The sequence below is a fragment of the Ambystoma mexicanum genome, chromosome 8 (genome assembly GCF_040938575.1).
Source record: "Ambystoma mexicanum isolate Mex_15411 chromosome 8, UKY_AmexF1_1, whole genome shotgun sequence".
Classification (NCBI taxonomy): Eukaryota; Metazoa; Chordata; class Amphibia; order Caudata; family Ambystomatidae; genus Ambystoma; species Ambystoma mexicanum.
The window spans coordinates 787,711,708-787,735,443 of record NC_090929.1 but is presented as its reverse complement, the minus strand read 5'-3'; the positions used below and the strand labels follow the sequence as shown (position 1 = coordinate 787,735,443).

The window sequence follows — 23,736 nt, the reverse complement described above, 5'->3', positions numbered from 1 at the left end:
ATGCTGTGATGTCACATGGAGTGTTAGTGTTGTTATCTAAATATGTGTTCCAAGGGGGACAGTTGGAGAGGATGAGCTGACGCTGAGGGATGTGCCAGTGTTCGTGTGAACTACCTTATCTAATAAACCCACAATAACTTACCTGCTGGCTCACGTGTGTTGGTGTACGGTACCGCATCATTTCACTGGCGACGAGGATGGGATCGGTCATCGGAGGGGGCAGCAGTTTTGACAGGACACCACAATCCTTATGTCCACATCCCGCGTTCTTGCTGCCAGCTAAGAGTTAGCCTCAGGGATCTGGATTTGGGTGCTAATCTTGGACTTCAGCAGGCCAGGTGGTTCTGAAAGGAAGTGGCTTCTGCCTCGGTGCTGTGACCAGAGCCGCATAGCTGAGAGTCCGGGGACAGGAGTGTGGAGGCAGCGTTTCCGTATTGGCGCTGAGCCTGCAGCCGGAGGAATTAAGGACCGGACCGGTGAGGCAGCGCAGAAGCAGGGCAAGGAGCGTATTCCTGGGCGAGAGCGTCCAGTGGCCGGGAGGCGTCCAGCGGAGGAGACAGCACACAGGAGTGTGGGTGTGCTGGCATGGCGTGTGACCAGGCCCCGTGTCGGTAGTGCGTTACTGGTGGTCGCTGTGGGGGACGGCGCTAGCTTGTGTGCCGATTGGCACCAGACATTCCTTTGGGGTTGCCGTTGCGAGTGTGGCAGCAGAGATGTTACCCCTGCGGGGCCGACGTGTGAAGTGATGACGTCTGTGCCCTTTCAGCTGACATTCCAGTGTGTGCGACTGGAACGCCGAGGTAATCTGGAATGCGCGCACTGGTTTGTGCGTGAGGGACGAGGATGCATTGATTTCCTGTTGCTGGTGAGGAGTGACAGGACGTTGGACTGTGCTGGAGGTTTGAAGCACGTTCCAGTCAAGTGTGGCAGGACTGGGATGGCGGTTGCTCCAGTAGAGGTGTATTATGGAAACGTGGAAGGAATACTACACAGCGGAGCTGCGGATTGCCCTTCAGAGCACGTTCAGAGGTTGCAGTACATCTGACTGGTGGACCTGTGTTTCTGTTTTGGCATTACCTGTGGTTGTAGTGTCCTGTTTGGAGCTCTGGAGGGGTCCGGTTTTGACTTCTGGCAGTCATGCGTGAAGAGGTCCTTTCCTGCATAACAGAACATTGTGCAGTACAGTAGGTGTAAGGCCGATTGGATGGTGTCTCGAGTACATGTTGTGGCCTTCATGTGCTAGGTCAGTGTTGCGGGCCGGTATGGGTGCGTGTGCTTATGTCGTGTGAGTGCTTATGTTGTGGCCCGAGTGTCTTAAGGTATTCCACTGTTTTGTTAAACTGATTTTCCGTGCAGGTGGGGTTTTGGACTGGCGGGTGCGTTGGCCAGTTTCCCTAGGGTTTTCAGGGGTGCTCTATGTTGGAACTGGGATTGTGGGTGGTTGTTTACTTGGGACTCACGGGTAGCCTGGGACTTTTGATGGCAGCCTGCTGTCTGTACAGTGAAAAGAGACATTGTCCAGTGAAACCAATTATGTAGGGATTACGTGCTTCATTGTGAGTAGCTTTATGCAATTCATGTGTTTTGTGTCTTTTGTCACGGTAGTTGTGTGGTGTGCGCGAGTGTGCGTGTGGGTAGCTATTGTATGGGAGTTGGGGTGCAGAATGCCGGGTGGGTTCCTGTGCGCCTATGTCTGCGGGATTCCAACTGGGTCCTGTAGTGGCGGTTTCTTCTCCTGGGTGTTAGGTGACATTTGCTTTGTTGGTGATGTGTTTGTGTGGAGGTGTTTACTGTGAGGGGCAGGGGGGTCCATTATTTTGGTGTGGAGGTGTTACTGCGGGGGCAGTTGGCCGGGGGTCTCATGTTGTGCATGGAGGGGATTACTGTGATGCAGTTAGGCCGGGGGCCAGGGGTCCCATGTTGTGCGTAGAGGTGATTTCTGCAATGCAGTCTGGCTGGGGATAGGGGTCCAATGTTGCGTGTGGAGGTGTTACTGCTATGCAGTATGGCTGGGCCTAGCGGTCCCGGGGTGGTGTTGTGGTGGTTGCTGCGGTGGTTGTCAGGGTATCAGGGTTTCATGATGTGGTGGTTGCTGTGGCGGTTGGCAGGGACTTGGGGTCTCAGTGTGTTGCAGGTGTACTGCTGTTCACAGTTTGGCTGAGTCTTGGTGTCTCGTGGTGTTGTGGTTCGGGGCGCTGTTGTTGTTGGCCTTGGTTACGGTTGGTGTTCAGGTGTGTGTTGGCCGTGTGAGGGCAGTTGTGGACTGACGTCCGAGTGTGTGCTTGTTGTTGCTCTCTGTTGAACTGGGACAGTGCCCGGGGTGGCAGCCCTGGTGCCCTGGGGGGCAGACCAGGGTGGAAGGTTGTTGGTGCACAGAGGGGTTTTGATGGTTAGTGTAATGTACTTTTGTGGGACGCTGGGGCGTGGCAGGCTCTAGATTTCAAGGGGCAACTTGAAACAGGTGGGGTGCGTGATTTTTTTGTTTTTGATCCTCAAGTGTTTTCCAGTTCAGGTTGAGGGGTGGTGTTAGCCCTTATTCTACTTCGGTGGTTTCCCGTTTGAAAGTGGTGTTGTGGGGACTGAGTGGAGCAGAATGTATGTTTTGGCATTGTTCGGGTGCAGGTCATTTGTATCTTTTAGCACGGTTTGGGTATAGAACCGTTGGGGTGCCGTGTGGGGCTTATTATTGTAGCTAAGCCGTCCTTAGTGCGCTTTGGTTGTTGTAGGACATTCTAGTTGGTGCTCATTGGTATTGTTTTTGGGGAGTGTGTGATGCTCCATATGGACAGTTTCCCTCAGGGTTGGGTTGCATGTCCATTTGGGGTTTCTTGGTTGTTGGAGCAGGTACGTGATGGCCACACGTATTTGTAGGGCGGAATGGGTGTAATGGTGTAGGAATGTACTAGGTGCTGCAAATTCTCTGGGTTTCCAGAAATGTAAGGAGGGAGAGGTGTTGTAATGTATGTCTCCCTTTTGCTCTGCGAGTATGGTGAAGTCAGTGTGGAGTGCACGCTATGCTGTGATGTCACATGGGAGTGTTAGTGTTGTTATGATACGATATGATTGGTTATTTATAACGCGCTTAATACCCAGAGGTTTCGAAGCACGGACCCAGGGATGGAACCTGTGTTGCTCCGTGTTGTCTTGCTTCCAAGGCCAGCACGTTGCCCCTGAGCTATCCTCCCTCTGAATATGTGTTCCAAGGGGGACAGTTGGAGAGGATGTCACCCTATGCACAGCATGCGATTCTAAGGAGATCCACAAGCCTCAGAAACATATTTATCCCTCAATTATACATCTTTATACCATAGTGCACATTTTGCTCCTGCATGTAATTTAGCTGAGGGGGGCCATTATGTGTAGACATATATGTAGGCGGCTCCCTGCCACCAAATTGGGTCAATTGCACAGCAGAGTGCAAATGTGCAGGGCAAAAGGTAGCCTACACATGTGTAGGCTGCCTTTTGCACTGCACTTTTGCAAAGGGAGTAAACGCTGCTGGCAATCCGTGCATGGCAGGCAGCGTTTACAAGGGATCCCCAAAGAGCCTACCTGCTTTAAGTTGGCGCATAAAGCCGGCAGGCTCCAAGGGGATCCCCCCAGCATTTGCACCGCCATGAAAATGCATGCCGCCGCAAATGCTGGGGCTTTTGTATGGCGAAAAGGAAGGGAGGCGGAGGAAACAAGTTGCGTTCCACACCTCCTCTCCGCCATACAAATGAATGAAAATGAGAATCTGTAAACAAAAAAAATGTGTAAAAGGCTTACGCAAGCCTTTACACAATTTCTTTATGGTACGGCTCATGGAAAATTAGCCCCTTTCTCTTTGCAGGTCGTTTCTTACCATGAGCTTCATTTTCTTTCCATGACCTACTTGTATTGTAGCCCATGGGGTGAGAGAGTAAGATGTAAGCTTTGTCACAGCAGACCTCCTTTGTGCATTGCAGCAGCAGGGTGGATGGGATCACACCCCACCCACACACAGGCTTGCTTCCCCCACAGAGCACTGGACACATGTTTTGGAGCAGCAGTGGGGGCGGGGGGCTCCCTCACAAACAGGCATTGCTCTACAACCCAGGAGCAGGAAGGGTGGGAGGCACAATACAATGAAGTTATTTCAATAAGTCAAACAACCTTATTCGGCCTGTGAGGCAATCACAGTACAACCTAGAAAAACATTTCTAGTGAATTATTACATCAATCTCAAGGAGAAAGAAAACAATAGATTGAAAAAGAAAAGGAGGCACCCTCCTTGAGTGCCACCGTGCAGATCATCACAAAACCACCAACCCTATGCCCCTTTTACTTCCTGTGAATCCTCAGGCCCAAAGGAGTGAGGTTCGCCCCAAGAGAGGTCTGTTGCTATTACAAACATGTAGGGGGACCAGAAGGTCAGAGTTTGGGTAAGAGGTGGCTATGATGCCACTTCTTCGGGTCCGCTTGTGGGAATCACGAATTAAGTTACCACAATCTCCCGTATTAGTGTCCCTAAAGACCAGTTTGATAGAGTCAAAATTGGCAGGCAGTTCCTTAGTCTGGTGCACTCCAGCATGGAAACCTTCAACACAGACACACTCCCCAACAGAACGTGACCAGTGAAGACATTTATTCGAAAGGGCATCCCTTGGTTCTTTACTGTTGGGGGGGTAAATTTGGGACCTTAAGGAAAAACACAGTGGAGCTTCTGTGTCCTTTGTGTTTATTATTGTGCCTTTGAAGAGGCCTCCCTGAATACAGGTGTGATTCATTACTTACCCTTACCGCTGGGTGCTTGTCACCCGGGGCCTTTGGAGAATGGTTCACAGAGGAAGGGTACTCTTCCCCCGGAGTTCGGCTGTTGGTGGGCTCACTCAGTAAATTAGGAGTTGTAAAAGATGCGAGGAGAAGTGCGGGGGAGGAGGAGAGGACAGTGCAGTACATGGGATAAGAAAATAAATAACTATAAGTAAAGTAGGACCAGCAGGTGGCAAGTGCAAGGGTAAGTGCAGACCTCAGGTGTCAAGTGCTGGTAGTGGGACTGTAGGGATACAGAAAACAGTCCCCAAGTGCAGGGTTGCCAGGAGGGCAGTGCAGGGTTGTGACTGGCGGGGGAGGGGACCTGGGCCTGAGATCAGAGGGCGGCCAGGCAAACAGTGCAATGTCAGTGTCAGCCAGGAAGTCAGCAAGGGAGAGGAGGAGAAAAAGCAGAAGCAAAGAGAAAGGTTTTGAGGTGCTTCTGGAACCGAAGATGATTCTCCTCAAGTTTCAGGGCGGTAGGGCGGTTGTTCCAAAGGGAGGCCCCAGCCGAAGAAAGATCAACTGGTTGCTTGGAGAAGCGGCTGACCCTGAGGGAGTTTGAGGCAGATGAGCGAAGAGCTCGAGAATGAAGGTATTTAGGAAGAGAGAGTTGAAGATATTGAGGCCCCAGACCCCAGAAGGCCTTGTGGACGATGCATAGGGTTTTGAACTTAATCCTCGCAGCCACAGGGAGCCAGTGCAGAGATTTCAGTCCTGGAGAGATACGATCCCTGAGCTTGAGGCCAAGGACAAGTCTCGCAGTCCTGTTCTGGATAAGTTGCAATGGGCAGAGAGTAGAAGTAGGCAGATTTAGAAAGGGGCCGTTGCAATAGTCCAGCCTAGAGAGAACCAGAGCTCTGGAGACAGTGAGCTTCTGGGGGAAGGAGAGGAAAGGAAGAATACCTCTGAGGTGGTGCAGTTGGTAGTGTGACTTCTTAGAGATGTCAGCGATGTGAGGAGAGAAGGAGAGTGTAGAGTCGAAGATGACCCCAAGGTTTTTAGCCTCAGAGGTGGGAGCAGGAAGAGGAGGGCCAGAGAGCTACAGGAAAGGAGGGAGTGGGTGTGCCAATGAGGAGAATCTCAGTCTTACTGGCAATAAGGCAGAGGTCATTGGCGGCACACCACTTCTGGATAGTAGACAGACATTCAGAGATGAGGGAAATAGAGGAGGCCGAGGGTAGCCTGAAGATGAGCTGAGTCTCATCCGTATAACACTGAAATGTGGGGCAGAGAGCGGCGATGCAGTGGGCCAGGAGTGCCAGGTATTGGTTGAACAGCCAGGGAGAGAGGTTAGACCCCTGGGGACACCACAGGTAGAGAAAAAGATAGTAGAGAGGAAGGACCCAAGTTGGACCTGAGAGGGTCGGTCGCAGAGGAAAGAAGTCAGCCACGCCAGAGCCTGACCGGTGATACCCAGGTTATCACGGAGACGGTTGAGCAGGATGGCATGACTGACAGTGTCAAAGGCAGAAGAGAGATCAAGCAGGATGAGGACGCAAGGGGTGTTGGAGTCGAGATTGGAGAGCAGGTCTTCACGGATGTTCAGGAGAGTAGTTTCCATGCTTCTGGCAGCTCTGAAGCCAGACTGATGGTCATGGAGACAACCAACAGATTCAGTGTGGAGATTAAGCTGGGAGATGGCCAGTTTCTCCAGGAGCTTGCCCAGGAAGGGAGTGATGGAGATTGGGCGATACTTGGCCGGACAGGAGGGGTCGACAGTGAGTTTCTTAAGAAGAGGGTGCACAAGGGAGTGCTTCAGGGGGGATGGGAAGACTCCAGTGGCGAAGGAGTGATTGCAGAAATCAGCCAGGGCAGGAGCCAGGGAGTCTATGTGGTCCTTGATAGTTTTGGAGGAACAGGGGTGTGTTAGGAATAAGGGCTGGAAAAGGAGAGGAGTGCTCAAGTTTGCTTATTAAGGACCATGAGCATGGGAAGACATAAAGACTACAATTCCCAGCAGTACTTGGGAAAATGTGTAGTTTAGACGTGCGCGCGTTGCCAGCTGCCCTTGATTGAGGACAGTTTATTAGCAGGCAACGGCTCGTGGAGGGTGTGGCTTATTCTTATCATGGTGCGCCTGGAATCAGAGCAGGAAGGAGGTTTTCGTGAGCTTTATGGAATGCTGAATGTTTGACTCCCCCGTTGGACTGCAGCTCGGAAGGGGAGGCGGAGGACGGGCTGCTTGGCTGCAGTACAAGGCTTTGTCCGGGAAGTCCCGTGGGGCTTCTCAGACCGCAGATAAGTACCGGAGGGATTGAGGGGTGGGTTTGTGTGCAACCTGAACGGTTATGTGGAAAAGATAAGGACTCAAATCTCTTATATTTTCTACGATGATTTTTGCACAACGTTATTAGCAACCAGGAAGCGGCACATGGCTACCATTACAATCTCAGTGCACTAATGCAGAATCAAGCAATCCACTTACTACATGAATATATATCATCTTTAAACCCACGTGGTGACCTGTGTAATATCTATCAGGTGCCTGTGCCAACCACAGTCGGAGGGTCAAATTCATTCAGCTTCTGTGGTTCGGGGGAGAGTGTCGATCTCTCTTCCCCATTATTGTGTGCGTTTGACACAGTGAATCGGTTTCTACGAGACTTTCATAGATCGGACTTGTCTAGAAAACTCATCTGCGGAGAACAGGGAAAAGGCAGAGAAGGAGGGAGGAGAGGTGGTTGCAGAATGGCCTGAGGAAGAGCAGGGAGTGTGGGGAGGGATAGGATAGGCGGAGAGAGAGGACAGGATGTCCTGAGTTTTTGAGATGAAGTGAGACGCCAGTGCCGTGCAGAGGGCCTGGAGGGGACAGGAGAGGTAGAGACTGCGGCAGGATTGGCCAGTTCCTTGCAGATTTTAAAGAGTTCAGCCGAGTTGTTATATGCCGCAGAGACGTGGGCTTGGATATGCGCTCTCTTCTTGGTTAGGACAGAGAGCCGGTATTGCCTTTGCAGCAGGCGGCAGGCCAGTTTGTCATAGGATGTACATGAAGCACGCCATTTCCTCTCAGCCATCTTACACTTGCGTTTTAGGGTGATACGGGGTGAGTCGTACCAGGAGTTGCACTTGTCTTTGGGCTTCAGGCGGATCCTCATGACAGGGGCAAGGATATCAAGAGTATCAGATATAGCAGAGTGGAGCGTGGAGAGGGCTGTGTCAGGATGAGAGTCAGCCAAAGGGGGATGAGGGGGGGTGAGAAGGTGGTGGCGAAAGCCTCAGCTGACATGCGCTTCATGGGTCGGATGACCAGAAGGTGGGTGGCAGTGATGGAAGTGGCTTGGCCTGTGACCTAAAATGCTTTAAACGTCTTCTAGCCATGGATCAGGCAGACTCAGCTCATTAGATATGTCCCTCTTTTTAGCCACCATGCATTAAACTGGGGTGCACAATGGATAGGTTTTGTGGATCGCAGAGGTCACACCAAGAAGTCCCCCAAAATATGAGAGGGGTGATTTCCAGGTTGGATGTGGAAAGAAAGAAGTACTTTTCTGTTTCTTCACAACAAAACAACATGAAAGAATGTTTATTTGCCTGAATTGAGCAAGGAAGCTGCTCAGTGAGATCTGGAAAATATGAACAAAGCAGTGTGTTTATTCATTCATTTAGATGAACTGACATACACTATTCTGGGAAATCTCTACTTGTAGAACAGTGAGGGGGACTTTAAAATAAGATAACTTGTATTTTACATAGCACCTTCTGCCATACATCTGCTGCTTCATAACGCTGTAGGGCCCAGTGTAATGCTCTGAAATCCGTGATCATCGTGTTATTGATCATGACAGGATAAAAAGGTCCTTGCATACCCACATAGATAATCTGTGATGGACAGTATACCCACATTAATGTCATATGTGAGGAATCAGAGAGGATTCCCCCAGACAACCTGGCCTGTGACCCTTCTCATGTGGCCAGGGAAAGGCAGATGTTTCCTAATCCTGACCCAGGGGGTATGGAGGAGGACTTGGGGGGGGTTCACGGGAGGATCACATGACGGGGGAAGCAGGTCCAGAATGGGAACAGCCCCTCAATAACTTTCCCTGAGGCTCCACCATCCTAATGGCTTATTGTAAAATTAAAACTGTGGAAAAATGTGACTTGAACATTGGGGACTTCAAGTCCCACAATGCCAAAAGTAATGGGACAAAGAAGAGGGATGCAGAGGACCACAACTGCAAGTTGGAGGCTGATAGGGTTAATGATCCTCATCTGAGGGAGACTGGGAGGCTTAAAAGGCCCCCTTAGATGAAGCCCATAGAGAAGAAGAGAAGAAGAAGTGGGAGGTGGAGTGGTTGCAGTAGCCCCACATTTCAGTTGTAGCTGAAGGAGAGCAGAGACGCCAGAGACCCCGTTGTTTGACATACGGATGTCGGTTCCGACAGGGTCTCGTCCTTCAGAGACCTTGTTTGCTGAGGTTGCACAGTGGGAAGCGTTATTTGTAAAAGCTTTCACCCTTAAGATCGTGGTTGCAGAGGTCACGCAGCGGGAAGCGCGAGGTTGAGAAGCCTTCCCCACAATAAGGCAGGCTCTGGTGTCAGGCGAGCACCAGAGAGCCTTCATAGCAGGGAACGCTGGTTTTCTGACCAGCATAGGCCAGGGAAAAGGTATCCAGTGATGTTACCGAATTGAAAACAACGAATGAAATCTTACTGAAAAAAATACCAAAAAGTAAATATATAGGAGGTGGGGGTAAAGGGTTAAAAGGTGTGGGGTGGAGTTAGAAGCGTGGAGAAACAGGGCAGTTGGGGGAACCCTCCAATTCAAAATAAAAATAGAAAAAAATTGATATTTTCTTTTTTTCCGGGAAGATTTCACTCTTTGAAATTCTTTTCGGTAAGATCATATCGATCCGGTTCAAAACAGACCAAAGCCGTTTTCCGTGCTGCCTGGAGCAGAAGCAGACAACCGTAATGCAGCGGAGCAAGCAGACAGGCATGCCAACCCCGGTGTGTTCACTAGTAGACTGTGACCCCAGTGAGTTCTGTAAATGCCCGCTGGCTAGGTCCGGGGGTTTTGAATACCGAACTAATGTAAAAAGAGCAAAGTGGCAGAAACATAAGTATTTTGTATATCGAACTGATCTGAAGCAGAAAGACAATTATTTTGAATACCAAGCTGATACGAAGTGGAGAAAGTGGCAACATAAAAACTTGGCGAACATACCAGCAAAGTGTCATTGTGTTTTTGAAGGTCAGAATAATTGCCAACAACACGAGAGGGGAATATTATTAGAAGACAAACAATTATTGCCGAAGTCAAAAGAGGGCAGTAACAAATCAAGTTAGAGAGAACCAACATTGCCAATGCCAAAAGGGGGCAATTAAGAAGTAAATTGTTAATAGACCCTTTTTTCAGAGGGAGAAAGAAGCTATAGGGGGAACTGGCCTAAATAAGCATTGCCTCAACCAAAGAAGAGCAGGAGTGAGAAAAAACATTATCAGCACTTGTTAATGCAAGAGGGGGGAAACAAGGGTCACAGGAAATCTGCCTTTGTGACAGAAGGTGTTCACGAGGAGAGTAGCATAACCTGCATTGCATGTGGCAAACAAAAGTGTGGAACAAACTGCACCAATGTGTCTCACGTTTTCCCAGAAGAAGTAGTCAAAATTGATGTTGTGGAAAGTCAAAATACTTTATACTTTGTGTGAAGTAGAACTGAGTCACAAAAGTAGTAGTGTTAGTAGTTTTATTATTCCTGGCAGGCAACTACACCAGGGCAAGGGACCTTGTAGGGTATGCCTGGCAGGTTAGTGGACCAGGCGGAAGTCATTTAAGAACTGCAGTGTGGTTAAAAGTGTTGTAGAAATAGCAAGACCACAAAAGCTCATGGTGAATTGTTGTGGAATCATCCTGATAAATATATATCAATATATTATGTTGATTGAAATCCTGATTGAATCTGGGGAAAAGGGAACTCATCCAGGTGACAAGGAGGAACAGTTACCAGGCCTTGATCAGAACTGTTTTTGTTTTATCTGAATTGCCATACATTACCTTGTTGTATGTAGAAGCATGAGAGACATAATCCTTTTCTTAGAGTGTTTCCTTTAGTTATTTTGATAGGCATGGAAATCCTCGTTATGGCAGGGATAGTGAGGCCGTTAATAAAATGGCATCTTTTGAAAAACATTCACAAAGTCCGCCTCACATTTCTGTCCCCTCACACATAGCAGACACATTAAATCACTGTGCTGTTCCATGAGTTCTGTGGCACCTCTTAAAAATATGTGCACCAAAGAAATACACTATTAGCAGGAGGCAATTGTGTGAGCGCATTACACCAGTGTCAGCAAGTGCTGTATATAAGAACAAGGGTATTTCCTGGGCTGGGGTGGCCCATATTAAATTATCATCGACTGCACAGCTCAAACTGGCTTCCTTGCCAGGTATTGAAGGTGTCTCACGGTGTGTACATACAGTGCTTCCTTGCCGGATGCTGCCAAGGCTCCAACAGTGCATCTATACACTGTTTCCTTGCCAGGTACTGTAGAGGTCGGACAATCTGTACATACACTGTCCCTTGCCAGATACTGCATGGGTTTGACAGTGTACACATACATTGCTTCCTTGCAAAGTACTGATGGGGTCAGATAGTGGGTGACTGCTCTGTCCTGTGTGGTAAGCAGATAAGGCAGCTGGGTGGGTTTAAGTGCATGTTACAGAGATTTGTGTATAATCCGGTGTTATCAGGCTTGTATTTTGGTAAGGCCCCCTCCCCAGCATTTCATCATTCAGCAGTAACAAAGGTAGTCCCGTTATGGTGGTCAATAATAACATCAATTATTTAAGTACAACAGTTTAACATACTCTCATAGTGGTAGATTTCTATCATGGTGCATTATGAACTGTGTTGCTTAAAATATAACAGAGAAGCTTTGTCTTGTTAGGAACGATGTTTCAGAAGAATATTTTACATTTTTATAATACACCTACAATGGATCAATGTGGTTAAAGGGGGTTGCAAAAATATAAGGGCCTGGACTTTAACAGAGATGGGATAACACAGGGTTACAAACGTGTTGTATGTGACAACAGTTGCTGTCTTTTGTTTCCGACATGGGCGCTTAAGCACACACAGGGCTTAAATACATCCTATAGACTGAGAAGTGAAACTGAAACGTTTTCCAATCACCCAGGTATGGAGACTGTTTACCCAGTTGGAAATCAATGGCTGAGCCAACAGTCCACGCCCTCGCCACCCAGCACTCCTAGGGTCTGGGAGAGAAAGGAGTGCAAGGCTCGTTCACATATTCCCAGGTCTGGGTAGGTGTGATCTGGAACTGCCAATTGAGCCATTACATGAGCCATTTGCATTCCTTCGATCCCCTCCTCAAAGCTTGGGAACACACCTTGACCCCTCCCACATGGAATATGCCTGTAGTGCCTGTGGCAGGTAGCCATGAGTCCAGGAGGGCTGCCCTGCACAGTATAAAACAGATATCACTTATCTTACTTAGGCTCTCCAATGCAGGTTTAATGACTGGCATTTTCTTCCCTTCCTCTAATGCTGGCTGCCCAGCTCTTATGTATTTTAGCTTTGCCCAAAGCTGCTGCTTGTCGCTTGGTGGGCCCCTCACCATACTGAGTGACTTGGAAATTCATAGGTGTTCATTGCTAGCTGCCCAGGCATGTTAACACTTCGATGTGCAGCATATCTGTATTAAAGCAGAGCAGTGAGCCATCCTCTAGTCCTTGCCCATCTTTCCCCCACCCAGTTTGTTAGGTTGTAATGTATTAGAAAACAAAATATATAAACGTTGTCATATCTCATGAAGCCACTTAATTTCCACCACTGGTGAGGAATTCTGCCAGCAAATCCCACCTCACTTTCTTGCATATCTCAAAAGCAATCCGAAGCATTTCACTTGCACTGGTGATAGAGAAAAAGAGAAAGAGAGTGAGCAAGAGAGAATGTGTTCCTAGTGTCAGCATACGAGTATACAGCTGTTCTGTCTCTTCGTGCGTAATTGTATTGAGGTTTGTGTATGCTTGTACAGTGCTGTATGTAAATAAGAATATTTGATATGGTGACCCGGCTAAGCCAGCCCCGCTGGGATTCACACTATGTACAGCATGGTGAACTTGGCCTCGTGTGTGGGAGACTTACAGCTGAAGAGGATACTCAATACATGCAAGTATTTGAAATCGGTTAAAGGTATTTAGCTCCTACTTGTAGCCTAGAAGAGCCTAGTGTGATGAATCTCTGGTGATCATCCCAAAAACCCTGGCCTGGAACCCTTCTCATGCAGCCATGGAAAGGCAGCCGCTACCTGATCCTTCAAGTCCCATAATGCTCTTAGTACTGAGGCATGGAAGAGGGGTTCAGAGTTACCAAAGTGTAATGTGCTGTCTAGTTGTTATAATGGTGCCCACCTGAGCGGGACCTTTAAACATTTAAAGGGCTTTCAGGTGCGGGCTAAAAGAAGGCAGCAGAAAAAAAGCAGGGAATGGAGTTGCTGCTGTGCTGACAGTGGGACACCGTGCAGAAAGCCTGGTGGAGGTCACGATTTTTGGTGTATGCAGAGGATGTGCAGCGGGAAGCGGTATTGAGGCCAGCGACCCATAGGGACAGAGACGCTCCCTGTGTCCTACAACCCACTCCAGTGTATGGTGCTCATGGGTGAGCATTCAGGGTTGTGCAGACTCTGTTGACGGTCAGCGTGAGCAGTGGCAAGCTGACGGGAACTGTCAAACTGCAGAAGTCCAGACAAATGTAGAAGTGGAGTCAGCGTGTCAGAAGGAGACGCCAGGAAAGACTAGTGAGTTGGCCTGATGCAGGTGACCTCGGGGCGCTCCGAGGGAGACAGCTGAGCAGATGTGAATACCGAACATATGAATTTAAGCAAACAGGGTGTAACTCTACTATTATGAGATGTACATTTGGAGAATATTGTAAACCGCATTGCCAAAGCCAAACTGGGGAATATCCCATAAGGGAATATTATAACCTGCATTGCCAAAGTCAAAGAGGGATAATAATAAACCAAAGGAGATACAACTTTCCTGAAGAGGGATATCCAAAAAGGGGGCATTGTAACTTACATTGCCGAAGCCAATGAAAGGGTTCCATGTGTTAATATCCCCGCAAAAATATTGCGATACAAAAATATCGCCATATTTTGGCGGTGATATTGACCCATGGACCCTGCGGGGGACACACCTGCAACATTTTAAAATGTGCGGGTGACACCCCCGCTCCCACAAAATATCCTCCCCAAAAATATCGCCTATGGTGAGACAAACGGCCATATGTATGGCGATATTTTTGGTGGGGATATTTTGTAGGGATACCAATGAAAGCTGAGAGTGACATCAAGGCAAGTTGAATTTAATAGTCCTATCTCAAGATAACTCAAGGAAGGGAGATGTAAACCACATTACCAACAGCCAAAAAGTTGGGTAAAGGAAAGTCAGATATAGCAGGAGAAAAGCCCTCCTTGGAACAAGGAACAAGGGGGGAGAGAAGGGAAACCTGCATTGCTTAAGGCAAAAAGATCAAAGTGAGAACTATTGTCCATTTGTGCAGCATGTTGGAGGAAGAAACTGTATGCCACTGTGTTATCAAGCCTCACCACAGAGTATATGTTGTAAAAATAGGAGTTTTTATCCTGGCAAGTAAACCAGGAAAGGTACAAATAGTGGTTAGTCCTGGCAGGCGAGTGGACCAGGAATAAGATAACTTGAAGTACTTTTGATGTGGTATAAGGTCGTGACAGAAAAGAAGTGGCAATTACATTACTGTGTTTGATGAACTGCTGTGTTGGCGAAGAGTTGGCCAATCCTCTAACATGCTTGATGAACTACTCCATCCTGAATAAGATGTTGTTTCTAAAGAAGAACTATGATGAAATAATAATTGCTTGATCTTTAGAGAGCAGTTGCCCTGACTTCTGACTGGAGGTGTGAAGAAAAAGTAATTTTGGTTTCCCAAGCAGAAGGTTCTGGAAACTTTAACCATTGTTTGAAAGTGTTATCGATTCAAGCTGGTGTCACGCTGGGCACTATGTACAAAACATATGCGCATTCGAAAATGCTTTATATTTATTTTTAAACTAATGCAATAACGAATAAGTGTAGTTTACAATACAAACAGTTGTGTTGATAACCTCAAATCAGATAAAATGAACATTCAGCGGGATACTAACTCATGTCTGCTGGATATTAGAAGTTCCCATAATTTTTGAAGCAATAATCATTGCATTTACTTACTAAAGTTACATATTCAAGTATTTTTACTTCATATACAGGTGTGATTGAGCCCTTAAAATGAATCACGGCATTATGCATTTATCCACGCACGTGAGACAAAATTACCTAAAGGGTAAGAGAACATTGTCACAGTGTTTAAAGTGATGGTATCCATGACAATGCTGGGATGCAGTTGGATTTGCATGACAAGCCGGTTTCGATTTTAATCATCCCTCGTTTCTATTATTTCCTTCAGCCTCACTCCCCCAGACTCTCTCAAGCCAATCAAAGAACACATGCACTGTTCAACCACACACTTGCCCATATCAATTTAATTCAATAATCAGATTTTCACTTATTGTTTCCGCTTGCGTGTGAAATCACAACAAAAGTCACCAACCACACCACATAGGGGTTCTTTTGTGATGGGCATATGTGTACAAATCAACTAGGTTTCATTCTCTCTATGGTTTTGTCTTTCTCTTTTTGTTGGCAATCAAAATTATCCCGGATTTGAAAAAGGCAAAGCTCGGTTGACGAAACACGTGTCATCCACTAAAGGGCTATAAAAGCACAAAATAAAGAATCTTTCACAACTAAGCAACACTAGAGTTCTTTTCTTATGAGGAGGTTTTGAGCTCATATTAAGGATATTGATATAAACTGGCGCACAAGAAGGTGTAAGCTCATCCCAATTTTCTATGATTTAACAACAGAGTGGAGGGTCTCTTAGTCTCCGTAGATGCTCAAACCCATTCGACACAAGCCAATATATATACACTCCAACTAAGGACAATAGAACTTTTAATTACAATTGAGGTTCTCGAGGTACAACAAAAGGGTATCAATCAAAAAGTCCCTCAATAACAGTTCGAAAAATATATTAAAACAACTTGAATTTCTACCTGGGGTGAAACTTGCCTAGAAAAAAGAACTTTTCTGAAACTGAACTTCAGTTGGAAACATCCTGAATTGATCCAGGGGAAGGCGATCCAACCAGGATTCATGGTTATAACGTTTGTGTTTGAACTTATGTTGTTTTGTGAAGTTAAATCACCAAATGATTCCTGTGTGATTTTGTTGTGTGTGAGGGACAGATATCTTTGGGACATGAGGTCGATTTCCTTTAGCTTAAGTTTTTGAGATAGGGACATCTTTGTTAGGCTAGGGAAAGATAAACGTTTGTCTCATCCCTTATTATTTAATAAAATGGCGACTTGTGACTAACGTATACCATAGTGTCCCTCTCGCATGTCCAACTCCTCACACTAGCTTGCTTGATACTATACCACAAGCTACCTGCATGGCCCAAGGCCATATGCTAACATTCAATAATGCCTATATTAATCCTGGGGGGATTGTGTAAAGAAGCATTAGGACATATCTACACATTTTAAACCGAATGGGTATTAAATGGAACTGCAATTTTCAGTTTGCTACCTATGTGAAAATTAGATTTGTGGCACACTGTGTGCTAGCTCATCATTCCCTGGAGCAGAGGTCTGCAACCTTTGGCTCTCTGGATGTTTTCGACTACAAACCCTGCCATTCCTGGCCAGCATGGTAAAGGGTCATGGGAGTTGTAGTCCAAATCATCTGGAAACCCACAGGTTGCAGACCACTGGCCCCGGATGTTGCAGATACCCTCTACTACTTGATGCCCGATACATAGGAGCTGCATTTATCTTCTGCTAATCAAATAATTTGTTCGATCCCTGTATGTGTGTAGTATTTTCTACTACAGACCTTACAGTCATAGTGCTGTCCTTAAGGGTGATGGCACCCAACTTAATCATACTCATGATAGCCATCAGAGAAGGTGAATGGCAAAGTTGGATTGGCATAATTTGCACTTCTGGCCAGAAGGTTACACAGAGCTGGCTGAAGAGGTGGAGGAGCATTTTGCACCTTTACCTGGGCAACTTGTGTTTGTGAATTTACTTGTGGGTGTATTAGTGCTTGCAGAAGCAGAGAGTTCACAGCATTAGCAGCTGTACGAGTCAACAGAAACCGAAAACAGTTGAGAAGGTCCACCGGCAAGGAGCCCTGCGCCCTAATATGCCTCACTGCAGCCTGGAAAGAGGACAGTGATTTTGCTGACAAATTTTGCCGCCCCAAGTACAGACAATGCAGCCCACGGCCCACCGACTCTCATCCACCTATGCAAGCCTTTGGTCACAGCCCGCTAGAAGACATGGACATCCCCCTACAAATTTGAAGATTTCAGTTTGTGTAGGAAAGTCTAAGACGACAGTGAGGGAATACAGGACACCTTTTACAAACTGTGCTGTCAGACTACTGACCACCACTGTAAAGTTATAAGGTCTGGTTGGGCTTACTGGTATAATATGGGCTTACTGAGAACACCAGTGTTGCAATCTGTACTGGCTTTATTGAGATACTTTGAAAGAGGGAGGAAATGTTGTTTTTAACTGTGCTTTAAAGATATCTAGAATGCCTATGCAAGATGCTGCAAGCTGCCTTTCCAGGTACAGCCGTGGTCTTTAAAAGCTCCATTTATATCAAATGTGAGTACTTTCCCTATAAAGGTAGGTCCTTGCCCATATACAAATTCATTCAGTGCCCTCAAAAACCTTTGAACGGTATGTGTGTATATTGTCTTCGAAACCCAAGCAGAACATTGGATTGTTAACTTGTGTTTAACAGAAGGAGGAGTAATCCATTGGGTGAAACTTATTTTCAGCTGGTGTGCATCATGTTAAATAGAGACAAATTGTCTGGGTCACAGTTTCATAAACTCATGTCAAAAAGGGAAAAAGCAAAACAAGAAGACTTTTCGTAAGTATTTTTTTGTTTATGTGTTCCACTACAAGATCAAGATGAAGATCGTTCAAAGGAGCCACCTGATACTGAAGTTGAGATGGCAGATATAGCTACTTCCTCACAAGTCGAGGAATTTGAAGTGCAAAGTCTCAATATTGAAAATGAACAGAATTAACAATTGCAGGTTCAAGATTTGAGAAGATGCGAAAGTTATGCCCCCTCCATCAGCATGAGCTATAGTGATCCTGCTACCTGAGACAATTTTCCCTTCAAAAGTAGTGATCATGTCTGAAATATTCTGGTAGAATATGGGCCAGAACAAGTTATGCAGTTTATCTTCCATAAAGATAGCAATAAATGAAGGTTTTCCAAAAATTATTACAAAAGGAGGCTTCCCAGTGGGGATGATGTCCACTGTCAGTGGCTACAGTGTTCCACATAAAGGACACTGTGTTTTGCTTATCTTGTAAAATATGTAGCAGTGATCTAACCAGTGCATCATCTCTTACTGATAAAGGTTTAAAGAACTGGAAAACATGTCTAATTCTAGCAGTGCATTACAAAAGCAGGGTGTATTTAGGAAATATTCAAAAGTGGAAGGAACTGACAGTGCAAATGAAAAATAAGAAAACTTGATAAAGAAAATGTGCTCCCCATTAAGAAAAGAGAGAGGTATTGGCAGCAAGCCATAGAATGATTGATTGCTTTAATAAGAGTTCTCAGTATGCAAAATGTGGCCTTTCATAGAACGCATGAAAAAATGCATACATTTGGTAATGGAAACTTGTTGATTATCTGGCTTTGTTTGACCCACTCATGGATGAGCATCTTTGGTAAATAACAGACCAAAATACACATTCACTACCTCAGGATTGATATACAAAATGAACTAATTAGGCGTTTAACCACAACCATTAAATAGGAAGCCATAACCTCAGTTCAGGCTGCCAAGTACTTTTCAATCAGTCTGCACACAAGATGTCGACCATGTTGAACAAATGGCAATGACCGTTAGTCATGGGACCACCATGTCAGTGTTAGACTCTGATCATTGTGAGCCTGCGTGCATAAAATAACATTTCCTAGGATTTGTGCCACTAAGAGACAACTGGAGGATTCCAAGATGGCCACCGGCACCAGGTAGACGTGTGTCGACGGAGCTCCGGAGCTCGCAAGCCGAATTAAGTGGATCCACCACCCCTTATAGGCTGACGAGCAGATGAAAGTAACAAACTGCGCTCCCCAGCACCTGGGAGCAACCGTGGCCGTGACTGCGACCAACAGAGGAAGAGGAAAGCAGGCACGGAGTCCTGCGAGCACCGGAGGCCCGCGGGAGAAAGGAGACGCGACGGGCCGACTGACACCGGTCCTGAAGGAGATGGCGGGCGAAGGCAGGACGGGATTGGGGTCCCATTCCCATCCCCCCCAAGCAAAGGAAAGACAAGGACAGCCTCGAGGGAGCGACCGCGGACTTGGCTGAGTGTTTGGCTACCTCGCCGTCCAACGTGTGAGCCGAAACGAGTGAGCCCACACCCCCTGGTGCTATCCCGATCAGCGCCAGCCAGGAAGGGGAAGAGGTTCGGCGGCCTGCCCCAGCGCGAAGTCCCTTGGCGGGGCGAAGAGACAGCTCTCTTATTACCTTGGCTGGGGGGGGCGCCGGATCTGCCAGCGGAGACGAGGCCCTGGTGCTTGGGGGGCCTGTCCGGCTGCGGAGACTCGGCGCGCATCATCGGTCCTGGGCCTGGCTAGGAGGGGCCTGCAGCCACTGTCACCACACACGCGGTGGGCGGAGACTCAGGCTTCTGCCGTGTCGGGAGTTGACGGACCCCCGGAGAGAGGAAGCCATCTGGTGCGGCTGCAGGCTCCCTGACACATTAGCCCCAAGGAGTATCTTGAGTGGGACCCCCACCTGCAGGAGACCCGGTGGGGGAGGGAAGCCTCCCTGCAGGGCTGGTCGGCCCGCTTCCGTTGCATGGCCGAGCAGACACCACGGCACCAGCCCCCTACCGAGAGCCGGCCTGGAGCGGGGTGAACGGGCAGCAGGCGCAAGGCTGTCATCAGCCCTCCCCGGACATAAACAGAGCCCGGCATAATAAGGCAGGCAGGCTCAGCACAGGCAACAGGCATCTAGACTGGTCCTGACCCACACAGTCTCATCAGCTCCGGGAACGAAATCTAACTAGCCTCTAAGGCAGCACTTGAGATATCTACAGCATCGCAACCAAGCCCGGACAGGCGTAACAGCTTAAGGGAAAGCACAGACAGGGGCAGAGAAGCCCCCTGGCCGGAGCATCGCAGCCAAAGCAGAGTCCAGTGGCTAATCATACCTGTCAGTATCCCACAATCATGGCGGCCAAAAACAAAAGCAAGGCAAACAAACGTGGTTTACCGCAGGTAGACACTTCAGGCCCCCTTGTAACTATGTGGGCGAACAAAGACATGGCTGAGGAGCGCAGAGCCACACAAGGGGGAATTACGGGGCAGGTGCACCTTGAGACCTCAGATTTGGCTGCACAAATTTCTCGCCAAGACTTGCGCGGGGAGATGCTCTCCCTTCAAACATCATTGGGAAGAACATTCCAGGACCAATTCCAATTAATGAGATCGGACATTAACCAAGCAATGGCAGAAATTAAGCAGGAAGTGGGTCAGCTGGGTGAGAGAACGGATATAGTTGAAAAAGGCCTACAGGAGGTGGGCAGAGAAACGATGGAGAATAGTGAAGCAATTGAGAGGCTTGACACAGCGACGCGAAACCTAGAAATCAGAATGGAAGACATGGAAAACAGGTCCCGAAGGATCAATGTCAGATTGAAGTTTCTGCAGTAGACGGTGCAGGACAAGGAAAAGGGATCAGGCATTAGTGGACCTTCCCATTCGGGCTCCTGTTCGAGTGGGCCAGTTCGCAGAAGCGGATAACTACAATGCAAGAAGGGGCGGACATACTACAAATCGAATTGGATCACAAGTCGGATAGGGAGCGGGGTGCGGCGGGCTCGGGTAGCTCACCTGAGGTGGGAGTCGGGATGAGACCCAGACCGTGGGAGTGGTCAGTTGTTGGTGAGGGGAAAAGGAGGAGACCCGCACTAGGGGGGCCCTCCAGGAAGGGAGGGGAAACTGATCTATCAGCGGAAAGGGAGGGCTCGGGTCGAGGAGAACTGACTCGGTGTATGAACAAACATAAGGGGTGGTGGACAGAAAGGTTGTTTTTGTTTTCAAGGAGGAGAGGAGGAGTGACGAGCAAACATCATGGGATCACTAAGGGCGAGAAAGCCTGGGGAGGGGAGAAGGGAGACGGGAAGACCTAGTGTTAAGGCCTTCAGGGGCAGGGAGGGGGGTAGTAGGGAGGGGGTTGGGGGGAGATCCTTCAGGTGCTGCCAAGGGGCGAAGCATACAACGTTTATCCTCCCGGTAATTTGGCCTGGTGCGCACGAATGGAGGTAAAGAGCTGGGGGGACACACATGGCGGGAGCAGGAGACAAACCACAGTTCAAATGGGTAACTCATAACGTTAGGGGCCTCAACTACCCGCTGAAAAGAAAAAAGCTGGAGCAATTCACGAAACGGGGAAAACCAGACTTTCTGGGGCTACAAGAAACACACTTGCTCCATAAGGATCAGAGCCGACTTAGGCTAAGGGGGTTCGACCAAATGTTCCAGGCATTGGGCCCCACAAAATCGGGAGGGGTGACGCCGGCCGTCAGAAGCACGGTCAACTTCCGCATGGAGGACACTCTTAGGGACAGGGAGAGCGATTTATAATAGTTGGAGGCAAAATAGCGGAGGAGATATATACACTAGGGGTCATCTACGCACCTAATTCAGGGCAGGATTCCTTCCTCCGTGACTTCTTAGGGAAAATAGGAGAATAGGCAAGGGGCCAGATAATCATAATGGGTGACCTAAACATAGCTTGGGATAAGGCCAAAGATAGATTGGGAGGGGGGGCGGTGGCCTCGGCGGGACTAAAGGACAAAATGGTGGGCATGGGCCTGAGTGATGTCTGGAGGGAACTGAAAGGGAATGCGGAGGGTTACACCTTCTACTCCAAATCCATGGGACACAGTGCAGAATTGACTATATCTGGGTATCAGCTATTCTGGTGGGAAAAGTCAAGGAGATAGAGGTAGGCCCCATGGGAATAGCAGATCACAAAATACTATCAATGCAGCTGGAATTGGGGGAGAAAAGGGGGTTATGGGGATGGAAATACCCAGAACATTTACTGAGGGATCCCATAATAAAGACAATAACAAAAGAGGGGGACACGGGAGAAGATACAAGGTGGGACGCATTTAAAGCCACAATGAGGGGGGGAATTATAGCAGTCAAAGCACAAAGACAGAAACAGTTGCAGGCCCTGGAGACCCGGCTGGAGGCAGAGGTCGAGGTCGAGGAGGCAAGAGCCAAGGTAGCTGAGAACCCTAACAGGCACAATCAGAGGCAATACAGGAGGGCGGTGGGCCAATTAGGGATCTTACGAACTAAAAAAGCAGAGGGGGCCCTACTCTTTGTGAGGCAAAAATTCTACACCAAAGGGAACAAGGCAGACGCCCTACTGGCACCTCCTTCGGGGAGCGACCTCGAGAAACACAATTACAGCCCGGAATACAGACTTAGAGTACAGGGTTACACGAACAGAAGACATTCAAGAAACCATGGCCACATTTTACGAGACATTATATACATCGCAGAACCCCCACGCCCAAGCCCAGGAGGAATTCCTAGAAAAGATAACCCTGCATAAAATAGAGGGAGACGCCCTGATTGGTTTACAACGAGAGAAAACGGAGGAGGAAGTGAGGGAGGTTATTCGGAAGTTGCCTGCAGGTAAAGACCCTGGCCCAGACGGGTACTCAGCATCCTTTTACGAGACCTTCGCTGGGGTACTGGTGCCACAATTGACCGACCTCTTCAACTCCTTTAAAGATAGTGGGCAAATAACCATCCATGAAAGAAGCCAAGATCTCTCTGATCCTGAAAACGGGTAAGGACCCCTCGAAAGATCCTCCTATAGGCCAATAGCGCTCATTAACGCGGACGCTAAAATTTACACAAAAATCCTCGCCAATAGGCTTGAGGGGCTTCTCCCAGACCTGATCCATTAGGATCAGGCGGGATTCGTAAAGGGGAGGCAGACAGCGGATAATATTAGGAGGGTGGCACACCTAGTGGAAAAATCGGAAGAGACTCACAACCCGGCAGCACTTCTATCCCTAGATGCTGAAAAAGCGTTTGACCGGGTGGAATGGTCCTTCCTTTTCAAGGCCATGGAGAAGATGGGGCTAGGAGGTGCTTACTTACAGATGGTTAAGGCAAATTATGAGGGTCCGCAAGCGGCAAGCGAGGGTGGTAGTTAACGGCACAACATCAAGACCGTTCCAACTTCAAAGAAGTACAAAACAGGGGTGTCCCTTATCGCCTCTGCTCTATGCGATCTACCTAGAACCCCTTCTACAAGCAATTCGGGAATCAGAAGGAATACACGGAATCCCATTTGGGGGTACACAACATAAAGTGGCAGCCTTCGCGGACAACATGTTGCTCGCCCTGACCAACCCCATAGAGTCAAGCAGGCAGAGTAGGCTATTATTAGAAGACTTTGGGGAAGCATCGGGATTACGCATGAATATGAATAAGTCCGAGCTGATGGACCTGACGCTGCGGAAAGAGGTGAGAGAGGAGCTAAAAGGGACAACGGTTTTTGCCTGGCGACCGGGGGGAATCACATACCTGGGAGTGAGAATTACCCCGGCTCTTACAGGGTGGTACGCAGCAAACTCCCCCCCCCTCATGAGGAAAATTAAAAAGGACCTTTATGAGTGGCAGAATCTTTGGGTCTCCTGGCTTGGGAGGCTATAGGCAATAAAAATGGTTACTCTGCCGATGTTACTCTACTTATTTCAAGCTATCCCCCAAGCTGTCCCGGCTAGCTTCTTTAGGGAGCTCCAAGCAATAACAAACGAGTTTATATGGGAGGGGAAAAGA

The 23,736-nt window shown here is 48.0% G+C and overlaps 1 protein-coding gene across 5 annotated transcripts in view; it reads right to left on the bottom strand.

The window, feature by feature from the left end:
- The window catches only part of ARL6 (ARF like GTPase 6), a 2,156,307-nt gene that overhangs the window by 787,957 nt on the left and 1,344,614 nt on the right, over positions 1 to 23,736 (bottom strand). The window lies entirely within an intron of this gene.